The 20102-nt window shown below is 34.8% G+C and overlaps 1 non-coding gene across 1 annotated transcript; it reads right to left on the bottom strand.

Moving 5' to 3' along the window:
- Window positions 1-321: 321 nt before the first annotated feature.
- LOC113926048 lies at window positions 322-433 on the bottom strand. Its single transcript, XR_003521134.1, has one exon. It is a non-coding gene; the product is annotated as a U6 spliceosomal RNA (small nuclear RNA).
- Between the last annotated feature and the right edge of the window lie 19669 nt (window positions 434-20102).

The following is a 20102-nucleotide window of genomic DNA, read 5'->3' as shown; positions in this document are numbered from 1 at the left end:
AATTGCTAGATCTTCTTGTTGGATAGACCCTTTAACTATGATATAGTGTCCTTCCTCATCTCTTATTACAGTCTTTGGTTTAAATTCTAATTTGTCTGATGTAAGGATTGATTCCCCAACTTTCTTTTGATGTCCATTAACATGATAAATGGACACTTTCAATCTGGAGGTGTCTTTGGGTCTAAAATGAGTTTCTTGCAGAAAGCATATTGATGGGTCTTGCTCTTTTATCCAGTCTGATACTTTGTGTCTTTTGATTGGAGCATTTAACTCATTTATATTTAGAGTAACTATTGAAAGATTCGAATTTAGTGCCGTTGAAAAAATATGGAATGCTTCACAAATTTGCGTGTCTCATCCTTGCACAGGGACCATGCTAATAATCTTTTCTGTATTGTTCCAATTTTAGTATATGTGCTGCTGAAGTGAGCACAAGGCATGTAAATTATCTTAAGTTAGGTGTCTTATACAAGAGAAAGAGTTGCTGACTAAATACAGGCCTTGTTTTAAAAACCTTTTGGTCAAGATTTTACATTGGGATAACCTCTAAAAACACAATTGCAGTCTATAGCTTAAAACAGCCAAGGAGAAAAGGAGGGGAAATACAGAGAGCTTTCTCAAACCAAAAGAAGTAAAAGATAAATAGACAAATAGAAAATAAAGGAAAAGGATTATAAACGGAAATTATAGAATGACATGTTGAAAGTGAATATAAATATAAAAGTGACAGAAAAATGAACCCACCTATTAAGAGACAGAGCATATCATATAGGGGAAAAGACCAGTAATCATGTAAAAGCATTTCAGTTTCACTTAAATAAATGCAAATAGAAAAATCAATGAAATACCATTTTTACATATTAAATTGAAAAAATGGGGTCAAGGTTATCAAAAGTGAACTTGCTTAAACAGTATTAGTAAGAATTGAAATTGTTATACCCTTTTAGAAGGGAAAATTGACAAAAGCCTGCTCACGACGATGTAACATATAATACTAAAACTCAGATTATACATGAATGTCTAACAATGGAAAATTATTGAATAATTGATAGTAAATCTGTGCTGTTAAATATTAGACAGCCATTAAAATAAAGTTCTCAAATAACATGTACTAAGATGGAAAGTGCTTAGAACTTAATTGAATAAAGCATGATATGCAATTGAATGACAATACTGTTAAGAAAACTACACATTTAGGGGCACCTGGGTGTCTTAGTCAGTTTAGCATCTGCCCTTAGCTCAGGTCATGATCTCAGGTTCCCTTTTCAGCAGGGACTCTGCTTCCTCCTCTGCCCCTCCCCCCACATGCATGCTCTCTCTCTCTCAAATAAATAAATAAAACCTAAAAAAAGAAAACTATACATTTAATTAATTTACATAAGTGTGTTCATTTTTTAAAGTTAGTGTAATACAGTATTAAAATATAAATATTTTAATTTATTTTCTGCCAATGATCAAGAAAAGAGATGCTTACATTCCAAAATGAAGTGTGAGACCATCATGTGGAACTTACAAAAGGAGACTGTGGAAAACCACTTGTTTGCAACTCTCTCGTTCACAACAAGAGGGGAAGTAGAAGATCGAAAGAGTTGGCTAGAGTGTTTGGTGTGCTGCTGTGCATGGCATCCATCCACTCTCCTCCCCAAGGAAGGAGAATGAATGAAATTCTCCCTTCACCTCAACTAAAGAGAGAGGACATAGGAAACTAGTCATAGAACTTAATATTTGTTGCCTGCAGTTGACGTACATGATGGACAGATGTCTGAATGAGCTTGAGAAATTTAAGGATGAGTAATTCCCTGACAGGTTCACCTCCTAAGGGAAGAAGAAGTACTTTTGCACTGGGATCTGCTTCTTTCCCCAAGATCGTCTTAACAAAGTATATCTGGGGAACCAGATGTGGGTATCATGTGAGAGATAGCCTGGTAGGCTTGCATTGGTGTTGCCTGGGATTGCCCAGCAGAGGGGCAATGGAATCCCAACAGTGAATGAGAGCTTATACAGCAGTAAAACACTGAAAACCAGGGAGAAAAAAAAAAGCAGGAAGCCATCACCTGGCCAAGAGAACTGCATGTGAAGACTCCCATTAGGCAGAAGGGTCATGCAAAGCAGTCTCCAAAGAACCCAAGAAAGATTCTGATGAGGGATTACTTTTGAACATTTCTGTACCCAGGGCACCTAGGTGGCTCAGTTGGTTAAGCGACTGCCTTCGGCTCAGGTCATAATCCTGGAGTCCCGGGATCGGGTCCCGCGTCGGGCTCCCTGCTCAGCTCGGAGTCTGCTTCTCCCTCTGACCCTACCCCCTCTCTCATGCTCTCTCTCTCTCTATCTCATTCTCTCTCTCAAATAAATAAATAAAATCTTTAAAAAAAATCTTAAAAAAAAAACATTTCTGTACCCAATGAGCACATTTCAGCTCTGAATAGTATTAGTCAAGTAGAAGAGTGTCTGACTCCCTACAAGAATAAATATACTTTATGATTATATCCCACAAGATATACTTGATCCACATGGCAGTTACATTGGGAAGAAAGAAAAGAGATTAGAAGGGTATCTATCTCTAGTAGAAGTAATATTTGGGGACATAGCAATGGGATTACTACTGACTTTTCTTTTAATAAGAAGATTTTTATAAAATCAACAGATGTTTCTTATCTTGTAACCAAATAGGATTTGTAGTGCATGGTTGCCTGGTCCCCTAGATCATAATGAAATGTCGCTATTTAGCTACTACATAAGTTTCTTTTTTAAAAAAAAGGAGGGATGGTGGGACTCCTGGGTGGCTCAGCTGATTAAGCATCAGACTCTTTGGTTTCGGCTTAAGTGATGATCTCCAGGCTGTGAAACTGAGCCCTGCGTTGGGCTCTGCACTCAGCACAGAGTCTGCTTGATATTCTCTCTCCCTCTCCCTTTGCCCCTCTCCTGCGCACCCTCTTGCTTTCTCAATCTCTCTCTCTCTCTCTCAAATAAATAAATAAATAACATCTTAAACAAAAATTGGGATGTTTTCTCCCTGAAGAGCTACTGCAGTCCTACAATAACGCTAATATGTATTCAAAGTACAGTTTATTCCTTAAAATCTCAACATAATACCTTAAACATATTTTTTGTTCTTATATATTATAAATTTTAAGTTGCACTAACAAAAAAAACAGTGTATTAAAGAGGGTTTTTTTTTTTCATCTGTAGTTAATATAGTTGGGTCAGAAAACAGGGTTAGGCACTGGGGAGGGGAGTCTATCATATATGCACAGAATTAATGCTTCATAGGGCTCATTTATGTTTTCTAACCACACTTAAAAATTTTGTGCACATACACATTTAGACATAATATTTTATATATTTTATAACTTCTTTTTACTCATAAAATTATCACATATGTTTAAAAATTTACTATAAAAATATGTTTATAATATTATTTGTTATCTTCTAGTGAAAAATTTTTAGCAATTTTCCCTGTAAAATATCTTTAATTTGGGAGGCATGCATTCCTGGACAATGATAAAGACTTGATTTAAGACCTTTGCTATACTTTTTTTAATTTATAAAAATGCCCAATCTCCTTCATAAGGGTATTAGGATTTAATTAATCACTTGACTTATTGAGAATATAAAGTGCTAGATCAGTGTGAAGATTTTTCAGTTATAGTTTTTTCCATCACCAGAAATGTAGAGCTATGCATTAATTTCTACTTAACTCTCACAGATTAAAAAAAATTTTAATGTAAATATTAAAAACAATGATCTGAATTATTAGTGTCACTAGTGGTGTGGTTTGGTGATGGTGAGTATACCATTGAATGTCATAAGAGAAAGGATGCACAGAGAAATTCTCTATTTTCTTCATGGTATTTTCATGAATCGGATGGGATCCAGTAGTTAAAACATAAATATTATGACCGAACTCATAAAAAACAACTGAAAAAATCAAATATAATAAGAAGTTTATATGTCCACTTTGATAATATAAAACAAGCATATGTGTCTATGTGTGTGTGTGTTTATGCTTGTGTGTCTGTGGGGAGAGAGAGAGAGGCACCTAAAGTGTGGTAGACAGAATTCCAAAATGGCCCCCAAGATTCCTGTCCCATGGTGTATTTACCCTGTATATGTTCTTCCTGAGTGTAGCCAGAGCTTATGGATATGAGGGGATAATCACTTCCATGATTTGGTTACATTATACAAGACACTTATATAGCCCACAGGAAAGATCTCATGCTGATTTTGAGGAATTAAGTCGTCAAGTGAGAGTGCAGGCTCTAGGACCTGAGAGTGACTCCTGGCTGAAAGCAGTGTCTGCACACAGCTGTGTTCCTTTCTCAAGGCTCTGAGGAGAATCAGTTTCCTACATTGTCCCAGCTTTTAGAGGCCACCTAAATTCTTTAGCTATTGGTCCATTAACTTTGATTCTTTAAGATAAAAATAAAATACAGTAAAAAGAGTAGGAATAAAATATATAATTCACTTTATTATTCCAAAAACCCCTCTCCAGTAAAAAAGTCAATCCTGATTAATATTACCATTAATGATATTCATCATTTAGTAAAACTATCAATCTATAATTTCCAGGACCTAGTAGAAAATTTTTGTTTAGTCAACATTATTGAATACCTATTCATGATCTCTTAAAACTTGGTTTGTCTGTCTATCTCTGTCCACCAATTTAACTATATTCATCATATATCATGGGCAACACCAGATCTAGTTCAAAGAATGTTCCACAATAAACATGTCCATGAAATAAACAAACAAATCCCTTGGTGAAAACAAGTTGTACAATGGGGTCTTTCTGCTCTAAACAGGGAAAAGTAAGTGTTATCTCCAGGAAAGAAATACATACAATCAATTCAAGAAATCCCTGTGGTCCTAGCCATAGGCAGACAAGAATTATCTATCAGCCTTTGGGGATATCTAAATAATATATAATACCTAAAAATATTATCAAACAAAAGAAACTTACTTCGGATGGTACACTCCAGACTAGGTGGGGGGGGGGGGGAGGGAAGAAATGCTATGAGATCATTATAATTTAAAATATGCAAGTACTATCTCAGAGGAAGACAGATCTGTACACTAAGACTGACATCATTATAATGAATGCTCTTGTTTACAATTTCTGTGAATGTAGCATAGATTTTTGTTTGCATATTTGTTTGGTTGCCTTTTTATTTATTTTTAATACTGCATTATGCCTCTTTGCTGTATTAATGCAGATTTGGAATTTAAAAATACCTTTAGACATTACATCAAAGGCACTTTAAATCTACAGCCTGGCCAGACTAAACAATTATGTAGAGTTATAGTTCTCAGAGCCATTACGACTATAGTCCCTTCTGTGTTCAACAAGTACTGGGGTTTGAGCAGTGTCCTGAAGATTGTAGGATTAGCAAGCAAGTTTCCCTACTGCTACTCCCCCTTCAGAATGGATGGGTTTATCACGGCAATAAAAACAAATACTCTCTTATGATTCTCCTGTGTATAAATAGGTATGCAGTTCTGTAATTTAAAAATAGTTGACAAATCCTGAATCAGGTAGTCCTTTCCAGAGTTTCTAGGAAACTGAGTTATCCAGAAATTCAAAGTGTTACTCTAGTCCTCTGTATGTCCCAAACTAATATAATAGCAACCCAACAAACAAGCAAGTTCCTTGGTTTAGAGTTGTCAATAAATCCTTGGAACAAAAAAGGTAAAAAAAAAGAAAATAAAATAAAATGAAGTCATATTTTATTACATCTTACTCATTGTGTTCCCATGAGTGGAAGTGGTTTCCCAGGGACAATTTTTAATCCCACTTAAATTTATAGAGTGGCACTAGTTTATTATGTGCATTAAATGAGAGTGAGTACCAAAAAATGCCTAGCTTATAGCTATTGTAAATAATGGATACTGAAAAAATGCTGTGAATTTAAACCAAATGTACTACATATCTGATGATGTCTAGTAAATAAATATTTATATAAGTGTGTATATATATATATATTGCTTTAGCATATTTCACAATGACATGTGTTTGGGTTAAAAACGCTTAGCCACAAAATCCTTGACATCATAAAATATCAACACTATGGGCGCCTGGGTGGCTCAGTTGGTTAAGCAACTGCCTTCGGCTCAGGTCATGATCCTGGAGTCCCGGGATCGAGTCCCACATCGGGCTCCCTGTTCAGCAGGGAGTCTGCTTCTCCCTCTGACCCTCTTCCCTCTCGTGCTCTCTGGCTCTCATTCTCTCTCTCAAATAAATAAATAAAATCTTTAAAAAAAAATTAAAAAAAATAAAAAATAAAAAATAAAATATCAACACTATTACATAAAATATGCTTAATGTTTGCTGTGGATGGAATTGTGCCCTCTCAATATTCAAATGTTGAAGCTTTAACTCCCAGTGTGACTGTATTTAGAAACTGGACCTAGAAGGAGGTAAATAAGATTAAATGAGGTCATAGGGTAGATAGAGGTCCTGATCCAGTGGTATTAGTGTCCTGGTAAGAAGAGACTCCAGAGCACTCTCTGTCTGTGTCTCTCTCTCTTTTTGTGCACACTTAGAGGACAGGCCATGCAAAGATCCAGCAAGAAGACAGCTATCTGCAAGCCAGGAAAGGAACTCTCACCAGAAACTGAGACCTGCTAAACCTTAACCTAGGACATCTAGTCTCCAGAAATAGTAGAAATAAATTTCTGTTGTTTGAGCCACCTGGTCTCTGCTATTTTGTTATGGCAACCCAAGCTAACTAATACAGGTTGCAACTCATTACTTGGTTCTTGAGACCACACACACACACACACACACACACACACACATATACACACCTATCTCAAATTTTGCCTCATTTATAATCTTTCTTTATGGGTTAAGTCATTTTAATTCCATTTTAAATATGATTTTCTTAGTATTACTTTATGAGCTTTTTCCTACCGTCATCTTAGGATTTCCCATTTTCTGTTCTAGCTCTATGGGTGGTATCACTGCGTTTTTATTGCCTCTACCCTAGTTCATTTTCCCAAAGCAGCCCTACAGCTTATTCCAACAATGGCAAACACTTCTAGAGAAAATTCTTACAAAATTCCTTTGACTTAGCCACAGTCATCTTCAGGCTTCTCAGGAACTTTGTCAAATCCACAAACTATTTCTGTTATTCCTTATGATTTCCCAGTGTCTACTAGGCATAGCAGATCTTACATGTTATTGGCTAAATCAATGAACAAAGAAGTATGCTTCTTCAGCTTCTCTTGCTATTTCAGCAATGATGGGCTCAGCTTAACCAACTCTGACCATACACTTTCCTGGCGCATGTTGCTTATGCCCTGAGGCCTCAAAACTTCATAACTTCATAACATCAACTGGATCTAGTTTCCAAAAGCAGCAAAAGTCAAGTTTCCTGCAATAGCCTCCAGTGTGGGACATAGAAGCTCTGGTTGGGCAACAGCATTCTGTGGTGCGTTTTGGGCATTGTTCTGGTTTGCATAGCCCCAAAGCTTAATTCTCTCACCGTCGCCCAAAGGTTCAGTGAATTACTTTAATCCTTTGGTAAATCATGTTTCTGCATGAGCCACCCAGAGTTAGTTTTAGTTGTTTTTAGTGAAGACCATTGATTGACATTCAGCTTTACCTAGGCAGAGGTTGTCACCATTTTCAATAGATACCAGACAGGATCAGTGATCCAATAAAGGGTAAGAGCTACAATTTACAGGAAAATAACTCTCTTGAGAAAACTGTGGTTGAAATTTTTTCCAATTAAATTGGGCTTTAAATTTTTGAATGTGAAACATTTAAGAAACAAGCCTATTGAGACATAATAGCAGGCTATAGTAAAAAGATTAATACTGGTATATCTCTTCTTTTAATTTTTACCAAATGCTTTATTCTTTTAATCATGTAGCATTAAAAGTATGAATAATTTAATTTTACATTAATTTTCTTACTCATCATGGAACTCTTGCCTCTGTTGTATAATAAATGCTTTGATCTGATCTGAACCTGAGTGGAGTTTAGAGTCCTATGTATAGTGCAAACAAAAACAAAAATGCCAATATACTTGAAGTTTTATAATATAAATTAAATGAGTGAAATACATTCTTGATTTTTACATTTTTGGTCATTTACAAATGAGTTGAACCAAATGACAATATCTTTCTCTAAAGAACTATAGAAAGTTGACAGTGTATGTACTAACTAATCTTGGTGTGATACTATCATCCCATTTTAATGTTGGTGTAACTGAAGGACAAAAAGTTAAACATTAATCCAAAGGCACACACACACCAAAAATTATTCCAAATGCACACACACACACACACACACACACACCAAAAATTATGTCTACTTCTTGGGGTGCCTGGGTGACTCAGTCGGTTAAGCATTTGACTCTTGATTTTGGCTCAGGTCATGATCTCAGGGTTGTGGAATCCAGCCCCACATTGGGCTCCACGCTGGGCATGGAGGCTGCTTAATATTCTCTCTCTTCCTCTTCCTCTGTCCCTCCCCAATTTGTGCATGTGCTCGAATGCTTTCTCAAAAAAAAAAAAAAAAATATATATATATATATATATATATATATATATATATGTCAACTTCTATTAAATCCAAGCTCATGAGGAAGAAAAGAACATGTAAAAAATGAATCCTTTCTTCAACATCATCTATCTATGTATGAGTACACATAGCGGTAGAAGTGAAAATTATCTGCTCTAAAGACCTAAATTTTACTCTGTTAAAGTTTCATCTTGCTGACTGAATCATGAAATTACTCAGAACATATCAACCTTGCAGTTATTTTTAAGCTTCTTAAGATAACAAACCTTTAATGGGTTTTCTCATCATCTTGTCCCATAATTTCTCTTCCATCCATCCAAGAATAGAAATTAACAGATAGTCTAAAGCATTCAGAGATTCTGATCTGGGCTTCTTGATCCTAAAGGATGTGACAGCCAGCTCACATAGCTAAGTCTGCTTTAAGCATGTATAAATGTGTATGGCACAGTGATTTGCATGCAGTTAGATTTTCTTTCTTTTCCTTAAATCAACAGCCACATCTAGCAGTTAGCTCTTCATTTTATCCTAATTTGGTATATCCCAGATAAAGAGATGAGAGTATCCCATCTTGTACTACATAAGAATGAAAATAGGAGAAGAAAATACATATTTGTTTGTTTTTTAAAGTCCTGATGCTTCAATTAACAGCTGAAGCAAACTCAGGAAATTCAGCAGGAAATCTCAGGAGAGTCATATGTGTGATTGATGGACTTGGACTGCAGGAAGAAAAGAAGAAAAGTGAAAAATAGAGGAAAGGAAAAGCAATGATGGGAGGAACGGTTTAAGGCTTAGATCTCTTTTGACAGTTTTCATCGCACTCAGAAGTCAGGAGGGAGTTCTGGATAAAGAAGGCAAGGTCATTTCAACAATTTTAGCTTAAATCTCAAGAAGGAGCAAAGGGAGCTGCCTTGTTTCTGGAATTGGACAGTCCCTCAGTGTCTGCTAAATGTAACAGACAAGCAAACCCCTTGCAGCAGAGGGAAGCAGAAACAACAGGCCAGGAATACAACCCTGCGCCCCAGGTCTGAGGATCACAGGCAGTAGTGGGGCAGCAGGGAGTGTGGAAGAGGGCAGGATAACTTAACAAATTTCATAAGCAGAAACCAAAAGGAGTTATCATTCCATTCATGGACAATCTTTGCAGTAAGTGGACTTGGTTAAATTTTACAACATTTACAGTATAACCAAATAAATACCGGTATGAATTAATCTTTCACAATTGCACATAGCCAATTTTTGAAATATTAGTATTTATTTTCTTCTTCAGAAATAGTCAACATATAATCCTGGGAGGAGGCATTCAGGACAGATTGGAAGAACAAAATTGTGATATGCAGATGACAGCAGGACTTTAGGAAATTGTAGTCAATGTGCCATTCCCGAGGCGGTACAGAAAGGTCATGTCAGCTAAAGTGCTGTAAATACCTATCTTGCCACAGCTCTCCATCTCCTGAAGCAGTTACATTCCCTAACCATCTCAAATAGCCACTGGATTCCACTGAATATTGACAGAAGGATCTCATTTGTCATTTCCTAATCCAAACCATAATTCATCTTTTCCGTGCTCCATGCTCTTCCTAGACTCATCTTCTTGGACAAAGGACTTCTTTCCTTGAGGCTATTCCCTTTAGTGATCACTCCCACATCACTTGTGACTCCCATAATCAATCATACCAAGAATGGAGAAGTCACTTATCGCTAGGTTCTCTATGTTTCTGCTCATGATTGCATGTGGAAGTTTTATGCCTGGTGCGAGGTTTTGCAAGTCAACATCAATTACTTGTTCTTCGAAAGGCCCCGTAGCCATTTTGGCCAGGCATAATCTGCAACCTTCGCCCAGAGAATCTCATCTTAGTAATCAGAAAGGGTTATAAGCATGCCACTCACTTAAACCTACAGAAATGCGAGGTCAGTTCTCTGCTTTACCACATTTTTTATTCACTCCTTTTCTTTTTCACCACACAGATGCCTAGATTTCTCCACACGGACGGAATGACCTGAGTTGAGTCAGCTCACCTCAGATGTTCCTCAACTTATTCTTATTAAAATGGGAGATACGTGGGTTCTTCACATGAGATGATAAATGTACTTTAAAATACTTCATGTCTAATCTTGAATTGAGATAGCTGAGCTATATAGAAAAAAGGAACAAAGTTTTGAAATGCCATAAACATTTGAATCTTTGCTCGGTCCTTTTTTTCCTGTGTGTCAATGGACAAGATCATCACCTCTCTGAGCCTCACTTTCTTTAATTTGGGGATTATCATACTGAGATTAATTTGGGGATTATAGTACTGAGAATTCTGCGAGATAATGTATATGAAGTATCTATCCGATATTTTTTGGTTTTAAAGCTTACTTTTGTTATTATTACTAATGATGCATATTTCAGAGTTCATTCATTCCTTTTGTGACATTCTAAAAATTCAGGGTCCCCAGAGCCCAGTGTCTCACTAAAAGGATAGTAGTCATATAATAATAAAACTTATTTATATATATGTATAACACATTCTTGTATGAATGAATATATGTATATAAATGTATATAATATATAAATATAAATTCTATACATGTGTAAATATGCATAGAATATGATATATAATTATATCCATAGACATACATGTATATGCTCATGTGTGTGTGTGTGTATATATATATATATAGATAGATAGATAAATATATATAAGTATATATGCAGACCTAATGGAACCACTCAATCCTTACAGCCATGGAGCCAAGCCTGCTGAATATAAGACCCAACATTTAATTGTTCAATTGAAAAAGTACAGTATAAATTGAAGTTATAGATTTCTAACTGAAAGAGCACTGAGTGGGAAAGATTGGGACACTGTGATTTGGAATAGAAACACATGGGTGAACTTGAATAATGCTGAACATCCTGAACCTGCTAGTTTTTCTAAGTCTTCTTTACCAGGGAATGCTTCACCTCCTCCCATGTCTGAGGAAACTAGCTCTCCTTGCTTGAAGACCATGTAATAAACTTACTGAGGCAGTAACATGTAAAGAAATGCTGTACACTGCAAGATCCACCCAAACCACCCGTTATTGCCTCTAGATTTATATTTCGTGTCAAATTTAGTAGGCTTGAAGGAAACAGGAGTTAAGTCTAAGAAGAAGATAGTTTATACTTCATAGTGATTGCAGTGTTTTGTTAATTTAAATCACCAGAAACTTTGGAAAATATATGCAGGTGACAATGAATTCTAAGAGTGTTAAACCACAGAGGACAGAATATAATTTTTGATCATACCAAGTGATTGATACAGATGCACATCTTATCGCAGACTGGATTTAATATGGTGGCTCCAGCGATAAAAGCAGCTCTAGCAAACTGCTTTAAACTAAAACATGGATTTGAGAGTAGCCTATATGCAACCAAGTTGATTTTCTTTGGTATAATGTGAAGGGAGGAATCAGAAGGCTTAAGGAGACACATGTGGAGGTAGATACATTATGTGCAACTGCACACTAAACACTCTATTCTTTGAGGGGGCCCAAAGGATGCACCCTTTAACAAATTATTGAGAAATGCATTAGACATGGTAGCTGGTTTCTCCCCATGAGTGATTCAAAAGATGAAGGCTGAAGCCACAATGTCTTTTATGACCTATCCTTAGAAGTCCCACATCATCACTTTCAAAGTATGTTATTGGTCATACTGATTAACCTTAGGGAACTATACAAGGGCAGGCAAAGATGCTTAAGGGCCATTTTGGAGACCAATTATTACATCTTGTTTGTGAATTTGACTTTAAAATAATGAAAATAATTTAAATAATTATGAAATATTTTGAAATCTGAGACTAAACTTTAAATATTTATCTATTCTAATTATTTAGTCCATTCCTGGCATAACCAAAGAGGGAACTATTTCAAATGACTAAACACAGAATTTGGTTGCATATTCCTAAGTGACATATATCCTAAACACACACACACACACACACACACACACACAAACTGAAAAAAATAATTTCAAACTTTTTTGTGTGACCAAATTATTGCTGGCAGTGTTGACAGTGTTTTTCTGATACTGATAATGTTATATGTGTATTGTAGAATAAAGCCAAAGAGTAATTATATTGAAGTCATTGGGAAAATGGATTTCTAGCACTGGTTGATAGGAGATCATTGAGGTCGTATATACAATTCTAATTCAAATAGTCCTAAATTTAAATTCAAAGAGTCTGAATGAAGTCATTAAGTATTATGCATGCATTTGTTAGCTCTCCCATTGAAAAGGCCTAGAAACTATGATGCTACCAGTGCTAGGACTGTCGTCTCTAATATAATTTTCCATACAAAAGTGTCCGGGGCTCCTTGAAGAACTGTCTGATTCCAGTTTTAGGGAAGAAGATGTACAAAATAAGTCTATCATATTTTGCCAACCAGAAAGCAAAAGAAAGCATCAAAGACTACTGGTGTTTAAATAAAAAAACTCAATAGCCAATTTGAAGGATCTCCCACTGACCAATGAATTAAAATAAATCAAATATGATTAAATCCATGGATCATTAAGGTTCTTTTAAAAAAAATAAGAAATAGAAAGGGGAAAGAGAAAGAAAAGTCATTGTTCACTTATGGAAGATGCAAAATCACCAATTCATATTTCAAAAACTGGCTAATACAGAATGAAAAATTTATCCACCTTTTCCTGCACCAACTGAATCCCAGGGTAACCAAATATGTCTTGAGAAGTTTCTCTTTATAATTATGTTCTAGCTTGTTAACAAGAGAAAGAGATATAATTAGAATATCACCATTTTGCAGTCCTTAATGAATTGGTGGATTTATTTAATTAATACATTTTAGAGAGGCATCAGTGCTTCCTGATGGAAATAGACAAAACTACTTCTGAAGTATTTTGCAAGAAAATCTAACCTAAATATGGTCAAGTCCATAGATCTAACTTCCAAGTTTCAGGAAATACAAGAGTCAGAGAAATATGTCATATGATTCCACATCAAAATTCAAGCTGTCATGAATTCAAATAAATGTTTATTCAAACTATAAATTGCAAGGGAAAAAGAAGAATTAATCATTTAAAATTGAGAGACATAAAAATATGTCTACCAATTACAATGTGTGGAACCTTTTTGGCTCTTGTTTTGAACATTTATGAGATGACTGACAATATTTGAACATGGACTGTGGAGTTTGCTAATATTAAGAAGTATTATTTTTAAGTGTGGTAGTGGCATTACTGTTTTTTAAGACTTTATCTTTTAGGTATATGTGCTGACTATTTATACATAAGATTATACGCTGACCAGAATTTGTTTCAAAATGAAATCTAGAAAGAAAAGTATGGATATAGATGAAACAAAATTGTCCTTAAATTAATTGTTGAGTCGGGGTTAATAGGCATGTGGCATTAAATTATATACTTTTCTTTATGTATGTATTTTAATATATAAAAGTAATTTATATATTATAAAATATATCATTATAATTTATATATAACATATTTGTATTATATAGAGAGTCTTTATAATAAAATATTTTAATTAAAATATGAATCTATGTGTTTTAGATCTTTTTCTATAAGGTCATTAAAAGTATGACATTTAGTATAGATAGTTATACCATCATATCTCATGTAGTCCCACATTCATATATATTTTCTTTCTGGCAACTCCTATGATTAAAGTATCTTCCACTCTATCTGTTTTCTTTCCAAACATTTCAGACACCAACGACCTTACAGATTTGCACATGGCTTTGTGCCCAGGCTTTAGGACAGGAAGCTAGAGCCAACAATAAAAGTAATGACTAAGCACTGTCTATTATTATTTAGACGCTCAAAGGGCTTTGAATTCAACAATTAACAAAATTATACTTGGCTGCAGATAGTCATTTAATTTTATAGCCTATCGACTTTGATAGTCATAAGAGAGCATAGATTGTAGAGAGAAAATTGAGAAGGATTATAGAGATAAAGATAAAGTGATTGGGTTAATGCCTTATTATCCTTGCATCTCCAGTTCTCTGCATAGTGCTTAGCACACAGCATATGATGAATAAATTTTGATTTATCATTGAAGGAAGGAAGAAAGAATGAAGGGTAGAGAAAGGGGAGAAGACAGAATGGAAAGAAGCTTTAGCATTTATCTATTGCTGCTATAATGCTGTATAAAAAGAACCACAAGGGGCACCTGGGTGGCTCAATTGGTTGAGCCTTATACTCTTGATTTAGGTTCAGGTCATGATTTCAAGTCCTGGGATGGAGCCCTGAGCTGGGCTCTACACTCCGTGGGGAGTTCACTTGGGATTCTCTCCTCTCCCTCTGCCCTTCCCTGCCTCAACCTCTCTCTCTCTCTCTCTCTCTCTCTCTGTCTCTCAAATAAATAAGTAAATCTTAAAACACACACACACACACACACACACACACACACACAACTCCTCAGGGACAACAATAAACTTTCAATGCCCAAGTGCCTGGGTTGCTTTCTAGTTGGATCTGCTGAATTTTGTTGCACTCGCTTTATTGGCATTGGACTTAGGCAGGCCTTGGATGCGACACCTGAAATAATTCGACCCTACTACATATTTCTTAGATTCCAGCATGTTCTAGGCTAGGCATGGTGATGGCAGCAATGCAAGAGAGATACCAAGCTTGTTCATTCAAGCACTTTTCCAGCTTCTGTTTGGTCATGTTTGCTATATCCTACTGACCCAAACTAGCCATACGGTCAACTCCAGAACACTGCAAAGTTAGATGACAAATACTGGATACATGAAGCAGGGAAGAACTGAGACCATTTTTTGCCATCTACCACAAAAGAAATAAAGATACTATACACATGACAAGGCAAATTGGAGCTCTGAATAGTGCTTGTTTTCTTTTCCTTTTTCTTTTTCCAACACCCAAACAAAGATATTTGGAATCAGTACCAATTAGTTAAATTAACAATTGACTTTGATTTTATGTTCCGCTGGAACTTTTATTTCATTCTTTTATTAATTAAATATTTATTGAGCTTGACCTCTGCAAATATCTGTATAAAGCATTATCCTTTGCTCATGACAACTACTTGATAAATATTGATTAAAGTAGCAATTTTGATCACCGAGTCATTGTTTACCTTGCACCATTCTTTATTTGGCTCCATTATCCCATATCCAAGAGATGTTATAGGGGAAGCAAGAGCTACCCTGTTTATACACTACTGGTGTTTCCTTGCATGTAGAGGGAGCCTTCATTGGCTAATATTCTCGCATTCCCTATCCATATTCTGACTCCATCTCAGGTGGAATGATTTTCTAACTTGTAAGCATGGAAGGTGAAACTGAGTACTCATAATTCCATCCCTCTGTTTCTCTTTCTCATAGGGGTACAAACCCATGCCAAGGATATTTTCACTCCACTCTGCTCCTCTAAGAAGTCTCTATGGGAAGAATCCCACCTACTTTGCGTTAAATAGGAAGAAGTCCTCTTGCCTTCAAATATAAGCCAAGTCTTCCTATATTCACTGTATCTATAAATGATGTATTTTGGTTTCTATCTGCCCAATTCTGGTTCAGAAATTGTATGTGGAAAAATGTGTGCTATGTAAGGCTCTCTGCCTCCAAAACACCTCCAACAAGTCATATTTTATTATTCTCCAGTGATATGTTGTATTTGTTATTAGAAGTTTGGTAGTTATGTAGATTTGATGTAATCCAAATGAAAACACGTTGTCCAAACCACATAGTTAGTGGCCTCAGCACAAGATTTTCCAGGATAGCAAGCCACACACAATACCAATCATTTGACAGCAAGTGAAAAATATAATTAATTATCTGATCCCTAAAATGCTTAATATCCAGAACTTGAAAATATGAAAATGACTACCTTTTTCGTGTTTCTTACAATGTCAAATTTTATCTGGAGAGCTCAATTCAGTCACATTCAGATGGAAAATTTCAATAACCTCCACTTCTAATAGCATGTTACTTTTTATTTCCCAAATGATCTACTAACTTTAGTTTTGTATAATGTATTTTTACAAGCATTTTCCCAAGCCGGTTGTATAATATATATTAAAAAAAAATCAAAGATGGCTAGCTAATGTTGCAAATAAAGATGCTGGATATAAAGCATTTAAGTGACATTAGCTCTGCACTATGCTTGAAAACAAAGAATAGTTCATTTCTGGGATTCAATATGATTTACATTTGTTTGCTAACAACTGCTATCAAAGCTTGTTTTTAACCATCAAAAAAGTATTTCCCAATATTTAATACAAGGGTTTGTTTAAGGGTAATGAAATCATCATGATTGGCTTCAAGGATTACTTATCTGGCGCAATGCAGAATAATGAGTACTAATAAAGTGAATTAAAGATTATGAGTTGTGCTGTACATTTTCATGACCTACGGCACCTTCAAGTGGTAAGCAAGGTCATAAGAAAGATAAGATCTATCATACGTTATGCTTCACAAACTATCTCCATAGAAATACAGAGTTCATTTTCTTTCCTGGTCAAAAAGTGTTTGGTTGAGGTTCACTACTGATTTGAAATTTAAATAAAACTTTTCTCATGAATGAGAGGATTTTGTTAGTCATGCGTGTACTGTCTTTTTCTCTGATATGACCTCTGTTTTCAAATGAATGACTTACTCCTCTTCAAAAACTGATGGATTTTGTGAGGAGGAAGAAAGCTACTATAGCTTGAAAGACAACTATTTGCCTTAAGTGCTTATTTCAATATTTTTTGATGCAAAAGCTAAGATGCATCAAAAACAGTTTTCCTGACTTTATTTGTATCCAATTTGCCATTTTGGAAATGGACTAGGTATGGACATGTAATGGAAGAATTGTGGCATTTTATGCAATCCTAAACCTGGCTCTTAATTTAATTTAAATATACTAAAAGATGTGAGAGTGTGAAATAATAAGTAACATCATTTTGCCTGGATGATACTATATAGTAGCACATATTTGTCCTACATGGCTGAGTAGCAAACTAAATATATAGAGTGCTTATATTGTATTCTTTTCATACTACCTCTTTTACAGTATGAAATTGATTGATTAACCCGGTTTTAGCATAAAAGGAGGCACAGCTTATTTTACTCCATTTAAAAATGGTTGGAACTGCAAACTCCAATCCAATATGTAAATAGCTGTTACCTGGGTACTAGGGATGCCATTCGTTGTCATCAAAATTAAAACCTTCCTATAGCACAAAGAAATAGACTCATTCGTTTTGTAAAATAACACTCTTTCTCACCACCTAGGGAGCTTTGAGGTTAACAAAAATAACTGCAGATTTAAGGTTAACATTTATTTTTGTTTATAGAAACTTATATTTACAGAGCAAAGATTTAACATTTTAATCAGTGTTGTTAATAAGATTGTTTTTTTTTTCAATTCACAGTTGCTACTGTGCTCAGAATATTTTATAGCTCAGATAATTCAAAAAAGAAGCATAAATTTAAATGGCTTAACCAAGGTTTACCATGAAAAAATTCTGTTTGTGTACAATGGGTAAGACTATAAAACAAAAGTCACTTCTTAGAAAATTATTTATTGCTCCTTTATGTAATTGTTGAACACATACTAAGCACCAACTCATCATATGCTGGCTACCATATTAAGTCTATGAAAGACAAAACAAACAAATGTACAAGCACATTTAAACTTTGTATTTATTTGAGGACACAGATGTGGGTTATAATCTCAATTTTATAGATGAACACACTCAAGTTTAGCAATGTTAAGTAATTTTCCCAGACTACACAACCGGAGAGTGATAGACAATGAATCTGGACTCATATTTTTGGCATTACATCTTAGACACCTCTTTTATTTACTGCCTGCTTTATTTGTTCATCTCCTCTACTTGACTCTAACCTTGAATTTTGAGTTTGTGTTTCTACATTTTTCCTTCTCTTGTAAATGCCTTCTGGTGACATTTTCTGACACTCATGAAACGTGGTACTCACAATAAACGTATGGCCAGTCTCAGTTTCAAAGTCATTTTATCAGTGGGACTCTCCTGATCATCTTATTTGAAATTATACCTCCACCCTGCCGTCCAGTTTTCCCTAAATTTCAACCCTAATTATTTTCCTCATTCTGTTTGTGACTATTCAACACGTGTATATTTTACTGGTTTATTATTGTCTTTCTTCACTAGAATCTAAGCTCCATGAAGTAAAGTGTTTTCCTCTGTTTTGTTCATTTCTGTATCTGCTAAGACAAAATAGTGCTTGGAACGAACATCTTAGATATTTAATAAATGTTTGTTGAATGAATAAATGAATGAGCAACCTGTTCTTGGAGTACAGAATAGACACCACAAAATCTAACCTGGAAGCCAATTCAGAAGTCCGGATGCTTCGTTTCACAAATAAAGTGGTGGCAATGAAAAGAATAGGTAATTAATCTAAGAAACATTTAATTGGATAGGAAACGTTGGTCTTGTTTACCTAGTAGATACCTTTTATATTAGACACCTCTCTTAAATGTGCAGACTTAATGTGACTTCAGATGAATCCATGGGATCTTAGAGTCAGGGAAGCTTAGATTACAAAATCATCTCATTTATTCCCTTAATGTACAGAGGAAGAAACTGAGGGTCTGTTTGGTTAAGCAACATATACAGGGTGCACCAGTCCAAGAATTCTCCCTATACAACCTTATTCTATGGTAGACAGCAGCAAATAGATTTATAATATATCTACTAAAATTTTTATAGTACAACTACTATAATATATCTAATTTTTTAATTTAATGTAATCTACATAATGTAATAGATTTATAATATATCTACTATAATACCTACTTGTAAATTTTAACTGGAAGCTTTGGTTAATTTTGGTATGCATCAAAATCAGCTGTGAACTAATGAGTCCTCCTGATTAAATCTTATATGTTACTAGCCATTCAACAATGTCTATCTAACCCAAATATCAATTATGTTGAATATAGAACCATGGAATAACAAAGTCTAACCTTAAACAATATTCTCACTGGGTAATGAGAAAATAAAATTGTAAGCTATAAAATTCAGGGAAATTCTATATCCAGAGTTTGATGAGAATATGCCTTTTGTACTTGCAATACATCTATTAAATGTTACAGATTGATCTTTAGAGCCCACTGAGTATGAAGGCTTTTCTAATACTTAAAAATGTTACAAGATAAAGAGACTCATTTTAACATGATTATAAATGAAATAAAAACGTCATAAAGAGTACAAATTTAAAACAATATAGTAGAAACTCTAGCATTTTAAAAATTCCTTCTTGTTCATAAAATTTACTTGAAGGAGTGATTGTAACACCATGCTCTTCCAATTCTCAAGTCACTTCACTTCAAATATAAAGCTGCAGTGATGATAAATAAGTCTCTACACAGTATTTGTAGATAAAAATAAGCATACATTTAATTTCTATATCCATATCTTAAGAAAATAAACTAACAATGAAATGGTGATGTTAACCAGGACTCATTTTATATATTTTCCAAAATATAATCTTGGAAATTGTTTGGAAATATAATTTGGAAATTAATTTTGCAAAACCCTGGGCAAATTATTAACTTGGGTCCCAGAGAGGTGGTCTA

This window comes from Zalophus californianus, chromosome 2 (assembly GCF_009762305.2).
Source record: "Zalophus californianus isolate mZalCal1 chromosome 2, mZalCal1.pri.v2, whole genome shotgun sequence".
Classification (NCBI taxonomy): Eukaryota; Metazoa; Chordata; class Mammalia; order Carnivora; family Otariidae; genus Zalophus; species Zalophus californianus.
This window is presented reverse-complemented; position numbering and strand designations above follow the sequence as displayed.